Source organism: Nothobranchius furzeri, chromosome 8 (genome assembly GCF_043380555.1).
Source record: "Nothobranchius furzeri strain GRZ-AD chromosome 8, NfurGRZ-RIMD1, whole genome shotgun sequence".
In the NCBI taxonomy this organism is placed as follows: Eukaryota; Metazoa; Chordata; class Actinopteri; order Cyprinodontiformes; family Nothobranchiidae; genus Nothobranchius; species Nothobranchius furzeri.
Window position 1 is genome coordinate 52,148,180 of NC_091748.1, and position 12,173 is coordinate 52,160,352.

A 12,173-nucleotide genomic window follows, 5' to 3' on the forward strand; every position below is an offset into this window, starting at 1 on the left:
TTCGCTCCGAACAGTTCTTTGAATGTTGTTTCAGCTGTCATTAAGGATATAAATGTTACAGATACAAAAGATGTTACTGGTGCATTAGCTCACCTAGTTAGATATTGGACTCTTGTGCAGGAGACCTGGGCTTGATTCTGGAAGTGAACTTAATTCATTTAGAGTTTCTTTTTTACATTAATGGTATATTTTTTTACATTAAGATGCCCAAATTTTAATTTGAGACTCGCCGAACGGCATTGCATTCACAGATAAAAAAGATGTGGGTTCAACTTTCGTTTTGGAACAATTAAGAGCATGCAGGAGGACTGACCCATCTTAAACCTTTGTCGGCTGTGCTGAAGAGAAAGGTACAGAACCAAATTATTTAGCTGTGCGTTCTCCTGTCCTCTGTCCTCCGGACCACACACACACACACACACGGGACTGTCTCAGCTGCTATTTTTGTTAAGGAGTGTGCACGTACAGCATGCGCGCCTCGTGCACGAGCCTACTATTGAAGCTGCCGTTACGCTTTTGGCCTGAGGGGGCAATCGCGAGCATAAAAATTCAAAACTCCGTAAAGTCCCTTTAAAGTTAGAAAGTTGCAATTTGTTTTTCTAAAATGAATTAGTTTTTGTTATGATTAAAAGGAAAACCACCTTGATGGTAACAAAGCAGCGCAGGATGAGGCTCTTAAATCCTGAGAAGCTGTGGGTGTGACGGTCCTGAGGAGAGTCTTGGCGCCAGCCCTGAGCTCCATTTTCTTCAGCTATCTTAGCCGTAATCCCCACTGAAGAATATTGTTTTATGGCTGTCCAGTGGCTGCACGTCAAGCTGCCAGCAGCAATAAGTATACATAAAGAGAAATGAGGCGGAGAGCTTGACAAGTATATAAACTTCCTGAAACGATGGTCTTCATCCCATAATGCAGCTTGTCACGATTTAAAGCATCAGATCACAAACACCAGAGCTGGTAAAGTCTTACTCACCATTTCTGCTGTTTGGCACAGGTTTCCAAAGGGTCAAAGGTTATTATCAGGTAGAAAACATAGAGCCAACAAAGCGACTCCATGCAAGAAACAAAGTATGTTCTCTGATCCCCGAAGTCCTCTGGTGTGTTTACACGCTCACCTACACTCAGATGTCTCCGCTTCCCTTTTAGTACTTATGTAACGCCACAACCATCTCAACACACATTCTTTCATCTAGAGACCTGAAAATCATGAAAAATGTAGCATCCAAAAAGCTTTTTCTTTTCACTCCATCACTTCCTATCTGGGTTTTATTCTTATGCCGCTGCTCAGTGCTCTTAAGCTGGCCCAGTGAAAGACCAGTCCCTGATCCCGGGGTTAAATGGGTTAGTTTTGCTCAGTTACAGGTCAGGAGGCGGAAAAACACTTAAAAAAAGACAGAAAGGTGTTAGAAAAGTGTAAGACATCCATCCTGCCTTATCTAAATAATGGGTGAAGGAGGTCCGAGAAGTGTTTCTCCATGGAATAAATGAGTGAAATCATAAAACAGGATGTGAGCTAATGTAAAGTTAAGTCACATGGTTTCTGAGGACAGTTTCAGTTGCACATGTAACATGTTTATCGGTGAAGAATTATTCTGATCTTTCACATCATTATTGGCTACTTACGAGTTTGATAACCTTATGAAAATGCAAATGTTTAGCACTTCCTTTTGTTTTAGGATTGGCAAACCCAAGAAGACAAAAAGGAAGCTGACCAGAATATTTAGTTAACTTTTAAATGGAAATACTTTGTTACTTTAATTAGGGTATTTTTACTTCACTGGAATACTTTTCTATAAGCTGACTTTTTACTACTAAAGTTATCTCATTGCTCCTATTTTGGCTTGTTGTGTAAAAAAAATACCAAACAAAAACCCAATGGAGAATAATTGCAGGCAAGGTGATTTGAAACACCTACCCTTCTGACTCCATATTGGTATCTACACCATTAAACACTTACATGACATAAACTATGCCACAGTCCAACCAGGACATTCAATCGTTCATTCAGAACTAACGAACGCTGTATTTAGACAATGTAATTGTTTCTAGTTGTCTTCTCAGATCCTTGCAGCTGCTGGATGTACATTCCAGTAAGATTATTGATAGTGTGCCTTTCAAGTGTGACTTTTTGCACCATTACAGTACTTGTAGTTTCCTTTTCATATCTCCACTCCATGAAACACGTGTTAATGCTCAATAGTTCACAGATGGTTCTTTAATGTTCGTGCATGTGTATTTTCAAAGGTCAGATGCAGGTACCCTGGTGTGTCCCACATTGCTCAACCAACACGTTCTCACTCCCAGCGCGTCAAAAACAAACGCTTGGTCAGCCACCCTCCGCGTCAGACCCTTGAAGCCAAAAGTCCCCTTTTTTGTCACTTATGTGCGAAAAGGCTTTTCTGACTGCAGATCCCAATGCAGGGTAAAACTGATGCAATGGGATGTCTGCTGATGTGGCACCGAACCAGCTCATTTAACCGCACCTAAACCTTAACGTTTCACTATTTATAACCTTCCCCTGTCCCTCATCCTAACCTTAACCCTCTTGCTACCTAAAACATTACTCTCACTGTGATCAAGCGTTTGTTTCCTATGCATTTTGACTGTGAATTTTCGTATTTGCCTCCCAAGGGGAAAGTTAGAACATACCATCTGGCGAGGGGGGAGGTTACAAATGCCCTCTACCGTTAACCTTCACCTTGGTAGTTGAAATCTCCCCCTCGCATTGGCTCTGTCCAATCCCGACCAATGACGAGGTGGCTCTCGCCGTTCACTTCATAGAGCCGGCTTTTAGAGTGACCGACACGTCACTAGCGTGTTAGCTAGCAAGATGGTTAAGGTTAGGATAGGGGTGAGGGGAAGGTTAAACAACAAGAGGATAAGGTTACGATGAAGTACAATGAGCTTGTTTGGTGCCCTGGCTGCGGACATCCCATCGCGTCAGTTTTACGCTGCATTGGGATCTGCAGTCAGAAAAGGGGAAAAACCCTTTTCGCACACAAGTGACGAAAAAGGGCACTTTTGGCATCAGACACGGAGGGTGGCTGACCAAGCGTTTGTTTTTGATGCGCTGGGAGTGAGAATGTGTTGGCTCAACACCTGTTACCCAGGTACCTATCCTTCTACCTGACTAATATCTGTGATGTGACACCTCTGGTGGTTCCCAATCTGCGGGCTCCCTCCTACTGGAGGGCCCATAGAGGTGTGAGGCACAGAAGCTGTCAAAAAAGTTTGAAAATGAAACATCAAGGGTTTTATTTCATAAGAAACTGCAGTCATACGCAGAGCTCCTTCATACACGTGATTGTGTTTTTATACAAGTATAAGTGAATAATACCACTACTAAAATAAAACTATTTCTCATTAACAGTAAACAGATTTTTGAAGCTCAATCTAATACATGCAATTAAGAAACATTTTTCTTTTCTTTATTTTGTTTAGTTTGCTTCAAAAACCTAATAGCTAGTGATGTAGATGTTAAAGAGACATTTTGCAACATTTTCATATATTTAAATCATTTTCTTGAGCCAGTATGTGCTAAAATGACCCTTTACAGGGTTAGTGAAAGCCTATACCCAGCCATTATCACTCCCTGTGGCCAGAGTATTCCACTTGCAACTTCAGAGTTGCTCCAGTCTGTTGGGCGTAGAAAAACATTGAGCTGACATACCTGGCGCTGTAGTCTTGTTCCAGCATGTTTCCTGCATGTTTTAGACCATGAACACAGCTGATTTGTTAAATTTAGTGATAAATCCTGTAGACACTAAGGAAGGCTGGGAAACCTTTCAGCTGTTAGATTAAGGTGTTAAAAAGACTAACACACAGCGAAGTGATAGGTTTTGCTTTCGATTCTACAAACAGACACCAGGGGGTGCTAAAAGTAAACCAAAACTGCCTAGTGTCCCTTTTAAAAAAATGTTTTATTGGGTAAAAGATGGCATGTATAAATTGGCCTTCAGCTGCTCTGGTTTCAACAGTTCCTTGCTTGACCTTTTGGTCCATGTTTCAGTCAGATTTAAAAACCCTCATAAAGAAATACACAAATCTCCGTAGCTGCTCATGACTATATTAGTCACACAAATAAATGGCAGGGAAATGACAAACTGCAGCATGCAACACATTATTTCCATGCTGCCTATTGCTAATTTGTCATGAGCCTCAGCACATTTTCCACCAGAGAGATGCTGCAGCAGAAATTCTGTGTAAAAACTTTTATATTTGCCCTCAATTAGCACCAAAGACACTCGGGTCCTGTTTCCCTAAATGTCAGTTAGAGATGTGCTTTAAGAATGACTCACTAAGGTCACCAATTAGAGTCATTTCTCAGGCAGCCAGCCAGAGACACTAACATAGTCTGCACCTGTCAGGAAGTCTGTGTGAATAATGCGGAGCAGCAAGAAAACAATTAAAGTCGGCTAAAACTTGCATTTAAACAGATACATTAGTTTGCTACAAGATCAATGGTTACAAAGAAAAACAACGATTTAAGAGTTATGAATGCTTAGATTGATACTGATTCAGTGTCTCTGAAGCAATAAAATTCTCTAAATTATAACAGATTTTTACCTGTTTCCAGATCAAAGTCGCACCTGGTATTAAAGCAAAAACGATTTGCAGAAAATTAAAAATACCAATTATCATCAGAATATTTTACATATAAAAAAGAAGAAAAACAATCTTGCAAATGTTAATGGTTTACATAAGTAGACAAATGGCTATCACACCCTGGTTCAACAACAAATAACTGGTAAGTGGAAAAAAATGCAAATGCAACATGAAAAATGAACTCACACCTTTAACATGCTTTTATATCATAGTTTAAAAAGTTTGAGCACCACATATAGAAGAAAACAGGGTCAGCGGCCACTGCAGTCCCAACAAATGTCAAATGAAACGATCATGTTTGGAAATTAAAAAACCTGCATGGTCCAGATGCTGTCTAAGCTCTACATTAAGGGTACAGCTACATCTATAATGTCATTACACCAGTCAGTGAGTGGGAGGACAACCAGGACACACACACACACACACATCAGCGTAAGCAGGTACCAGGCTCTCTTCTCCTCTTCTGCACTTCCTCCCCCTCCCCTGCTTCCCTCCATCCTCGCCCTCCCTTTGCACCATCCTTCCCTTGAAACAGCAGCGATGCCCTTATCTTGCTGACAGCAGATGCATCTCCGCTTTACAGCCCTCATAAATACTCCTGAACTGAAAACAATGATGTTGTTGGGGTGTCAGCAGGGAGGTAATGTCACCGCTGAGCTCGGGCAGCAGCTTTATGTGAAACACAAAGGATCAAAATGAGAAGGTAAGCGTTGGCGTCGTAATGGGTGAGACTAACAGGCCTGATTCAACAGAGCCCTCTGAGGGACACACACTCCTGTCAGCACACATTTCATTACCGACACATCAATCTGTCAAATAAGGAGGCTAAGTGGCACCTCGGGTACGATTAAGTGCTTTTGCATGATTGTTTTCTCTTCAGTACTTTCTTTTCCTGCCAATGCTTGGACTGTAACTGCTCTCGACAAGCAGGAATCTATAGATAGCATATGGAGTGAGAGAACATAGTCGGCATAGCATCTGATTACTTTAAAAGGGTCTTATTTAAAAATGACACTTCCTTTCATCATGTTTGAGCAGAATAGTTTTTATCTCCAACTTTTATGCTTTCAAGATGAGAAGAAATAGCTTGAATCAGAGTTTTGAGCTCTTTGCATGATCAGTTATCACACAAAACCCCAGCATCAGACCTTTGAAATGCTTTAAGCAGCCAGCCAAGTTCCGCTCTTCATGTGAAATTCCTAGTTTTTGTGTTCAGATCATTATCCTGTAAGCTCTCCTCTTTTCAGCGTGTTTTGTTTGCCATTGTTACAAATAGTGCCAAGCTTGCCCTCAGACTTTTGTGGGTATTTACTTTTTTCCTCATAGTCAAATATTTACTGTAATACCAGTTGTAACGCAAGTCCAAAGCATGATTGATTCTCCAGCTGGATCAACATTTGCGTCCTCAAAATTCAGCCCTTTGTTGAGTTTTGTGTGATAGATGGCAAACATTTGCAGGTGTAGGAACAGTAAGGCATTGCACCACAACTCCAGAGTCTAGTGAATCACCCTGGAGGTTTTTCTGCAATCTCAAACAGACCAACTGGCACCAGATTTAAGAATTAAGTAAACAAAACATTTGCATTTCTGGACTGTTGTCAAAAGCTGCTTTGATTGTCAGAATTCAGCAGCTTATAGTCTCTTCTGCAATAAATATTGTGCAAAATCCACTTTTTGGAACATTTTACCATATCCCCAAAGCCAGTTTTGGCTGCATCCATGCGTTTTCCTGTCTCAGCTGCAAGTTCTCAGATTTTCAACTATAGACCTGCAGAACCCTTGATACCCTTCACATCTTGCTCCTCCCCAAGAAGCTCGTCTAGGATCTGAAACCCAGCTCCCCTGGAAGTAGACCACTTTGGCCCCCACCACAAGTGGTGAGCCCATGGGAAAGGGAACCCATGTTTCCTCTTTGGGCTGTGTCCGGCCGGGCTCCATGGGTAAAAGCCCGGCCACCCGGTGCTCAACGACATGCCCCACCTCCGGGCCTGGCTCCAAAGGGGGGTCCGGAGGTTTTCCGGGCATGCACCTCCAATCAGGAGAAGACCTAAAGGAAGACCCAGGACACGCTGGAGGGACTATGTCTCTCGGCTGGCCAGGGAGTGCCTTGGGATTCCCCTGGAGGAGCTGGTCCAAGTGGCTGGAGAGAAGGAAGGCTGGGCCTCTCAGCTTAGGCTGCTGCCCCCACGACCCAACCCCAGATATATGGATGAAAACGGAGTGATGGATAGATCTGTTATTGCTAGCATAAAATAGCATCCAACAATGATGAGTTCATGAACTGGGAAAATGTCAGATTTTCTATTGCTGCATGGCAGATATGCATTATCAGAATGAAAAAGAAGAAAAAAACGATTTTCAGTTTGCCTGATCCCCGCTTAAGCCACTCATTGTGAAAACTGACCTAATTGCAATTACTGGCTCATTTCTTTGGTGCAACTGTGTGCAAAATATTTATACATGTGATCGAACACAACCTGGCTTATGACCAAACCATAACAGATTAATTATGATGTCACAGTTTCAACACTTTCATCTGTAAGGAGCAACAGACACAACAAGTTTGACCCCTGCAGAAACAACCTCAAAGCAAAGCATGTTGGACTCAAATGTGAATAATGTGGCTTCCGCTAATGGTGCAAAAACTGCAACCTAAGAGCAACCAGTGTCAGCTTCTAAAACATTTCATTAAGATGTTGTCATGTTCCTGAGCCGAGGTGAGTGACAAAATCTTCCATCTCACCATTATCAGGCTGATTTTCCACAGGTGAGGAGCGGAGGGGTTTGCAGCTGCAGAAGATTCCCGATCAGGAACTCGGGTATAAAAGGAGGATGGAGACACTTCACTACGCCGGATGATTGCACCAGTATAGGTAGCCCCAGCCACTCGCTCTTGTTCTTGAAACTCTTATTTTGACATTCGCTTTCTGGATATTATTGGATTTTGAACTCGGACTGCATTTGGATTACGTTTTCTGGATTACCCTCTCATCTGGTGTTTGTTTGCCTTCTCGCAGGATCTCCACACACCCTGCCTCACCCTCGCTGTTTGAACTCTGGATTACATTCACCACGTCCCATCCTCCTCCGTTGTTCCTGTTTGGACCCTCTCCGCTGCCTCACCAATCCCGGATCATACCTGGACTAAACAGAGCTCACCTCGGCTCTCTCGCCTCTTCCCCCCACCCTCTTGGTTCTCCCTGAACTCTAAATGAACTCGAGCAAGCGATCTACTCCACAGGACTTCCCTGTGCTCTTTTTGTTCTCCTTATAATAAAGACTTTTACTTTAACCAGTTCCACGAGTCAGTTTCTGCATGTCTTGGGTTAAACACATACCTCGAGCCATGACAGATGTCTAGACATTTTCTCATGAGTTCTTTGAAGAAATAAAATGTACCTTATTTTAAACTCAAAAATCTGATTTTATTCATGGCCACAGTCCAGATTTTCAGGTTAACCAAATAGTCATTCCAAACTGGATTCAGTCAAAGTCCATATCCGCAGCTCAGAACTGCCCAAGAATCAGAAATCGGTGTGTGTTCTCGAAGCCTGAACTCTTGCATTTCTAGTGTAACGTCCAGCAACGGTCAGTTTAGGTACTGTTTGACCATTCAACATCTGGTCAAAAAGGAGACACGAGACTGCACGTGCTCCCTTTAAATCAGCCTGCCGTCCTCACACCAGCTGGAGCTCAGAGCCTGCAGCTCTGACAGAGATAACGAAATCATAACAGCAACATTCTCTCCTTCCAATGGCCCTCACAGAGCAACCCTTTTATCTAAGTCTCCTCGCCTCACAGAAGAACAGAAGAAAGAAGATATTTAAAATTAAATATGAACTTCTAAAATTTACAAGCTAGATAATCATTAAATAAATGTTTGTTTACTGCTACTTATAATAATAATAATAAAATAACGAAATGCTCATTAATCTGTGCTCAATGATATATGTTTCAACATGTTTACTTGACAAGGTCATAACATTTGCACTCACACAAGAACAAAGTAAGGTAAATTTAAATCCATGACACATAATTAGCCTTTGCCCCAGATCAGAGCCTCCGGATCAAAGAAGGTGTGTCTCTGAGATTCTCGGTAATATCCTCAAACTTGTCAACCTCTGGTTGGCTACACAATCATAACATGAGAACATTAAAACCAGATCACTCTGGTGTTTCTTCAGTTGTAGAGAAGCTTCAGGCCGGCCACCTGAAGCAAAAACCCCTTTAACGCACCAAAGCTTTTGACACGTCGTCAAAACCTTTTTGCACCTGCGAAGCTGATACAGCAAACAGTTCCTGCAGAACAAGCTTTGTTCAACTCCTTAAGAGCTATTCCTGAGACGCAAACTAGTTCCAACATGTCGTTACCTGGAGATGACTCTGGACTGACCTGGTCGTACTGCAAGTTAGTCTACGGACTTCGGTACCTGAGGGCCTCCGACCCCCCAGACATCTCGGATCCGAAAAGGGCGTCTCCACTTGGGCACGTAGAACACAGTGAGATTGCATCTGATGTGGTTTTTGATAATAACCAACCTCATAGCTTAACGCAAACCAAATTCTTTTACATCCAGAATTCAGCTCTCCAAGATACGGAAGTTCTGACCAACATCTCATTCGTACATCACATCTAGTTCCATCCATCACAGTAAATGCTTAGTTAACTTGTCATGTTTTAATTGTTTGTAAAATAAATTCTTACTTTTATAAACCTGACTGTTTTCTGAATCAAAACGAAGTGTGTACAATCCCTTAATAAATAAAGAATCCTAGAATCTTCTGATTAAAGCACAACAAAGACCAGGCAGGGTAATATTCTATATTTGGATAGAGTATCCCAGCTTATTGGTCATAAGTAGAGGTAATATATATTGAGCTATTAAAGTTCTCGATTTACCAAACCCTACACTAGTTTTGGGCGCCTCGTTTTCCTGTGGAGCATTTTCACAGGACCAAAGTCTGAGATGACACATTCCAGCTGAACTATTCTGTTGCAGCTATGTGGGAATGAGGAAATGTGGGTGTTTTGTCTTTGTCTTTAATGCCAAATATGGATCTTTGTTACTGGTTGAGTGATGCTCAAATAAACTGATGACAATTTAGGAAGTCTGTGTACAAAAACAGTTCTGCAGTTTTAAACCAGCTTCGTGTCATCATCTCTATGAACTTTCTACAAAAGGACCACCAAATGTCCCTGCAATCTTTTCTTTTGTCCTTGAAACCAAACACTTAAATTGCTCTGTTTGTTTGCATGTGAGTTAAGAAGTAAAGCAGTAGCAGACAAGACATGAAATGAAAGCCTCCCTTAGAATAATCACTTGAGTCCAAACGGAGATGTAATAAAATCAAGAGCAGAGCTGAGCTAATGGGTTTAGAAACGTCCCGTGGTCACACTGAGGTAACTGCAGGGGTCCATCAGAGGCTGCCTCCTCCGTCCCACCGAGCGTTTACGTCTCTTGAAACTTGGTCACGGGATGAGAAATGCTGTGCACGGCTGCAGAAGCGCACTATCGCAGCGGTGACAGAGAAAGCACGGGCAGCGTGAGATAACGAGAGCTGATGTCAATCTGAGTTAGAGATCAAATCGATCAGCTGGGACTGCGCCACGGCGCGCGAGGAGGTGAGCTGTCATCAGCTCCTCTAAATCCTCAGCAGCAAACAGGAGGACGATCAGCAGCGCGTGCGTGATTTATGTTGCGTTTGTGTGCGGGAGAAGCTGGAGGACGGACTCACCCAGGACCTAAACTTGCACCGTGCTTCTGGTTCATAGAGACGCTCCGATCACTTGTCTCGGATGGATCCCTCTGCGCTGCGCAGGATGGCGTTCCTCCTCCAGCCTCTCCAGACGCGCAGCTTCCTCCTCCTCTTCCTCCTTCCAACAGCAGCAGGAAAACAGTCACTGCACCTATTTATGCGGCTCAACTGACTAAATATCAGTCTCAAAAATTAGAACCACCTTCTCGTCTCCTTTGTGCAGAAGGGAAGCGGCGGGAGCACCGTGTGTTTAGGGGGAAGCGGTGAGGGCTGCCACCGGCAGCGGCGGGCAGCTTGAGATGATGATGCTCCGGTTATTGGGTTGCATGAGAGTGAGTGCGCTGGCATGTGTGTGTGATGGGGGGATATAGAGCGTGGTGTGTGTGTTCGTCTGTAAGGAAACCCGGCTGCTCTTCAGAGGGGCTCATCTCTCTCTCTCTCTCTCTCTCTCTCTCTCTCTCTCTCTCTCTCTCTCTCTCTCTCTCTCTCTCTCTCTCTCTCTCTCTCTCTCTCTCGTGTTGCTTTATGCTGCATTCAAGACCAGTGGAAATATTAAGAAATTTGAAAATGTTACCAGCTTCATCTGAAAAAAGACGCGTGTGTGGAAATAATTATGGAACAAAAAGAAACATGCGCATACAATAAAAAGTTGAAACTAGGAGTTATGCATGTGTCCCTTTGATTTTGTTATGCAGAAAAAATAAAAACATAAAAATATTGACAAAAGACTGATATTTTAATTGTTATGAGAAGCTAAAAATGGTAAATTGATGGTACTGTAAAGTGTTATTTCACCATAAAACGTACGTGACTGACCTATTAAAACAACTTGCAGAAATAGCCCGCACATGCACGTGTTCAATCACACACTCATGCTTTAGAGAATCTTAGCATGAAAATTCACTACACTGATAATGACGTCATATTGCTGCAGAAAAGCTGCATTAAAAAATTATGATGGCATCTAATGGTGTATTTTCACCCTTAGTCTGGCCTTCTAATGACCATCAGGACACAAATGCTTCTCAGCAGGTAAAAAACATGAAAGTTGTGGACTACATGACATAAAGCCATGGGTGTGAAGCTAAGCTGAAGAGTCTTCTGATAGGGAGCTGTCATGAGCTGATGAAATATTGTGGTGCAATTTCTTATTCTGGTTTCTTTCTTGTTTGCACATACACTCCAGCAGGAGGTGACCCGTCTGCCGTTCTTTGTGGCCTAGAGCCCATCACCTCGAGGCTACACCAGAGTGTTTAGGAGTGAATGAATACCCCAACCCAAAACCTGGTCTCCTGTTATCTATTCAGCTATTCAAGGCCAGAGTATGAGGAAAAAAATATTATTCAAACTGATCTACGTGACCTTGTTGAACTCATGAATGGAGAGTAGCTGATAAAATGCACATCGATAATAAGTCAAAGTTCATCTTTTATCCTCTCTCCGGACTAGAATATGTAGTTTCACCCGTGTACTGGAGGTACTTCTGAAAATAAACCTCCTACACTTTCTGTCCAGCAGCCAAACAAATACGGTCTCCAATGTGGTTAAGTTGACTGCGTGACTCCCACAATAAAAATTCTTAAACATCAGAATGCAAACAAGTGGCTAACATCATGATGGCTGCAGCATCACCGTTAGTCTGCTTGTGTTAAACTGCATTCTTGTGTAATTTGATTTAAAGCTTTCAATTAAAACTCCTCCCTGTCACTCACTCACTCACTCACTCATTATCAGAATCACTCTGTGGGCTGAAGGGAGCTGGTGTCTCTCCGTCTGTCATCAGGCAGGAGGCTGGGAGTGGGGACACCCTGGA

General features: G+C 42.7%; 1 protein-coding gene across 1 annotated transcript in view; it reads right to left on the bottom strand.

Moving 5' to 3' along the window:
- The window catches only part of lingo3a (leucine rich repeat and Ig domain containing 3a), a 57,713-nt gene extending 46,707 nt beyond the window's left edge, over positions 1-11,006 (bottom strand). The window contains exons 1-2 of the mRNA XM_015974919.3: positions 10,563-11,006; positions 10,340-10,478 (exon numbers count right to left, since the gene is read on the bottom strand). The gene's annotated coding sequence lies outside the window, so the exon portion shown is untranslated. The remainder of the gene's footprint in view (positions 1-10,339; positions 10,479-10,562) is intronic.
- Between the last annotated feature and the right edge of the window lie 1,167 nt (positions 11,007-12,173).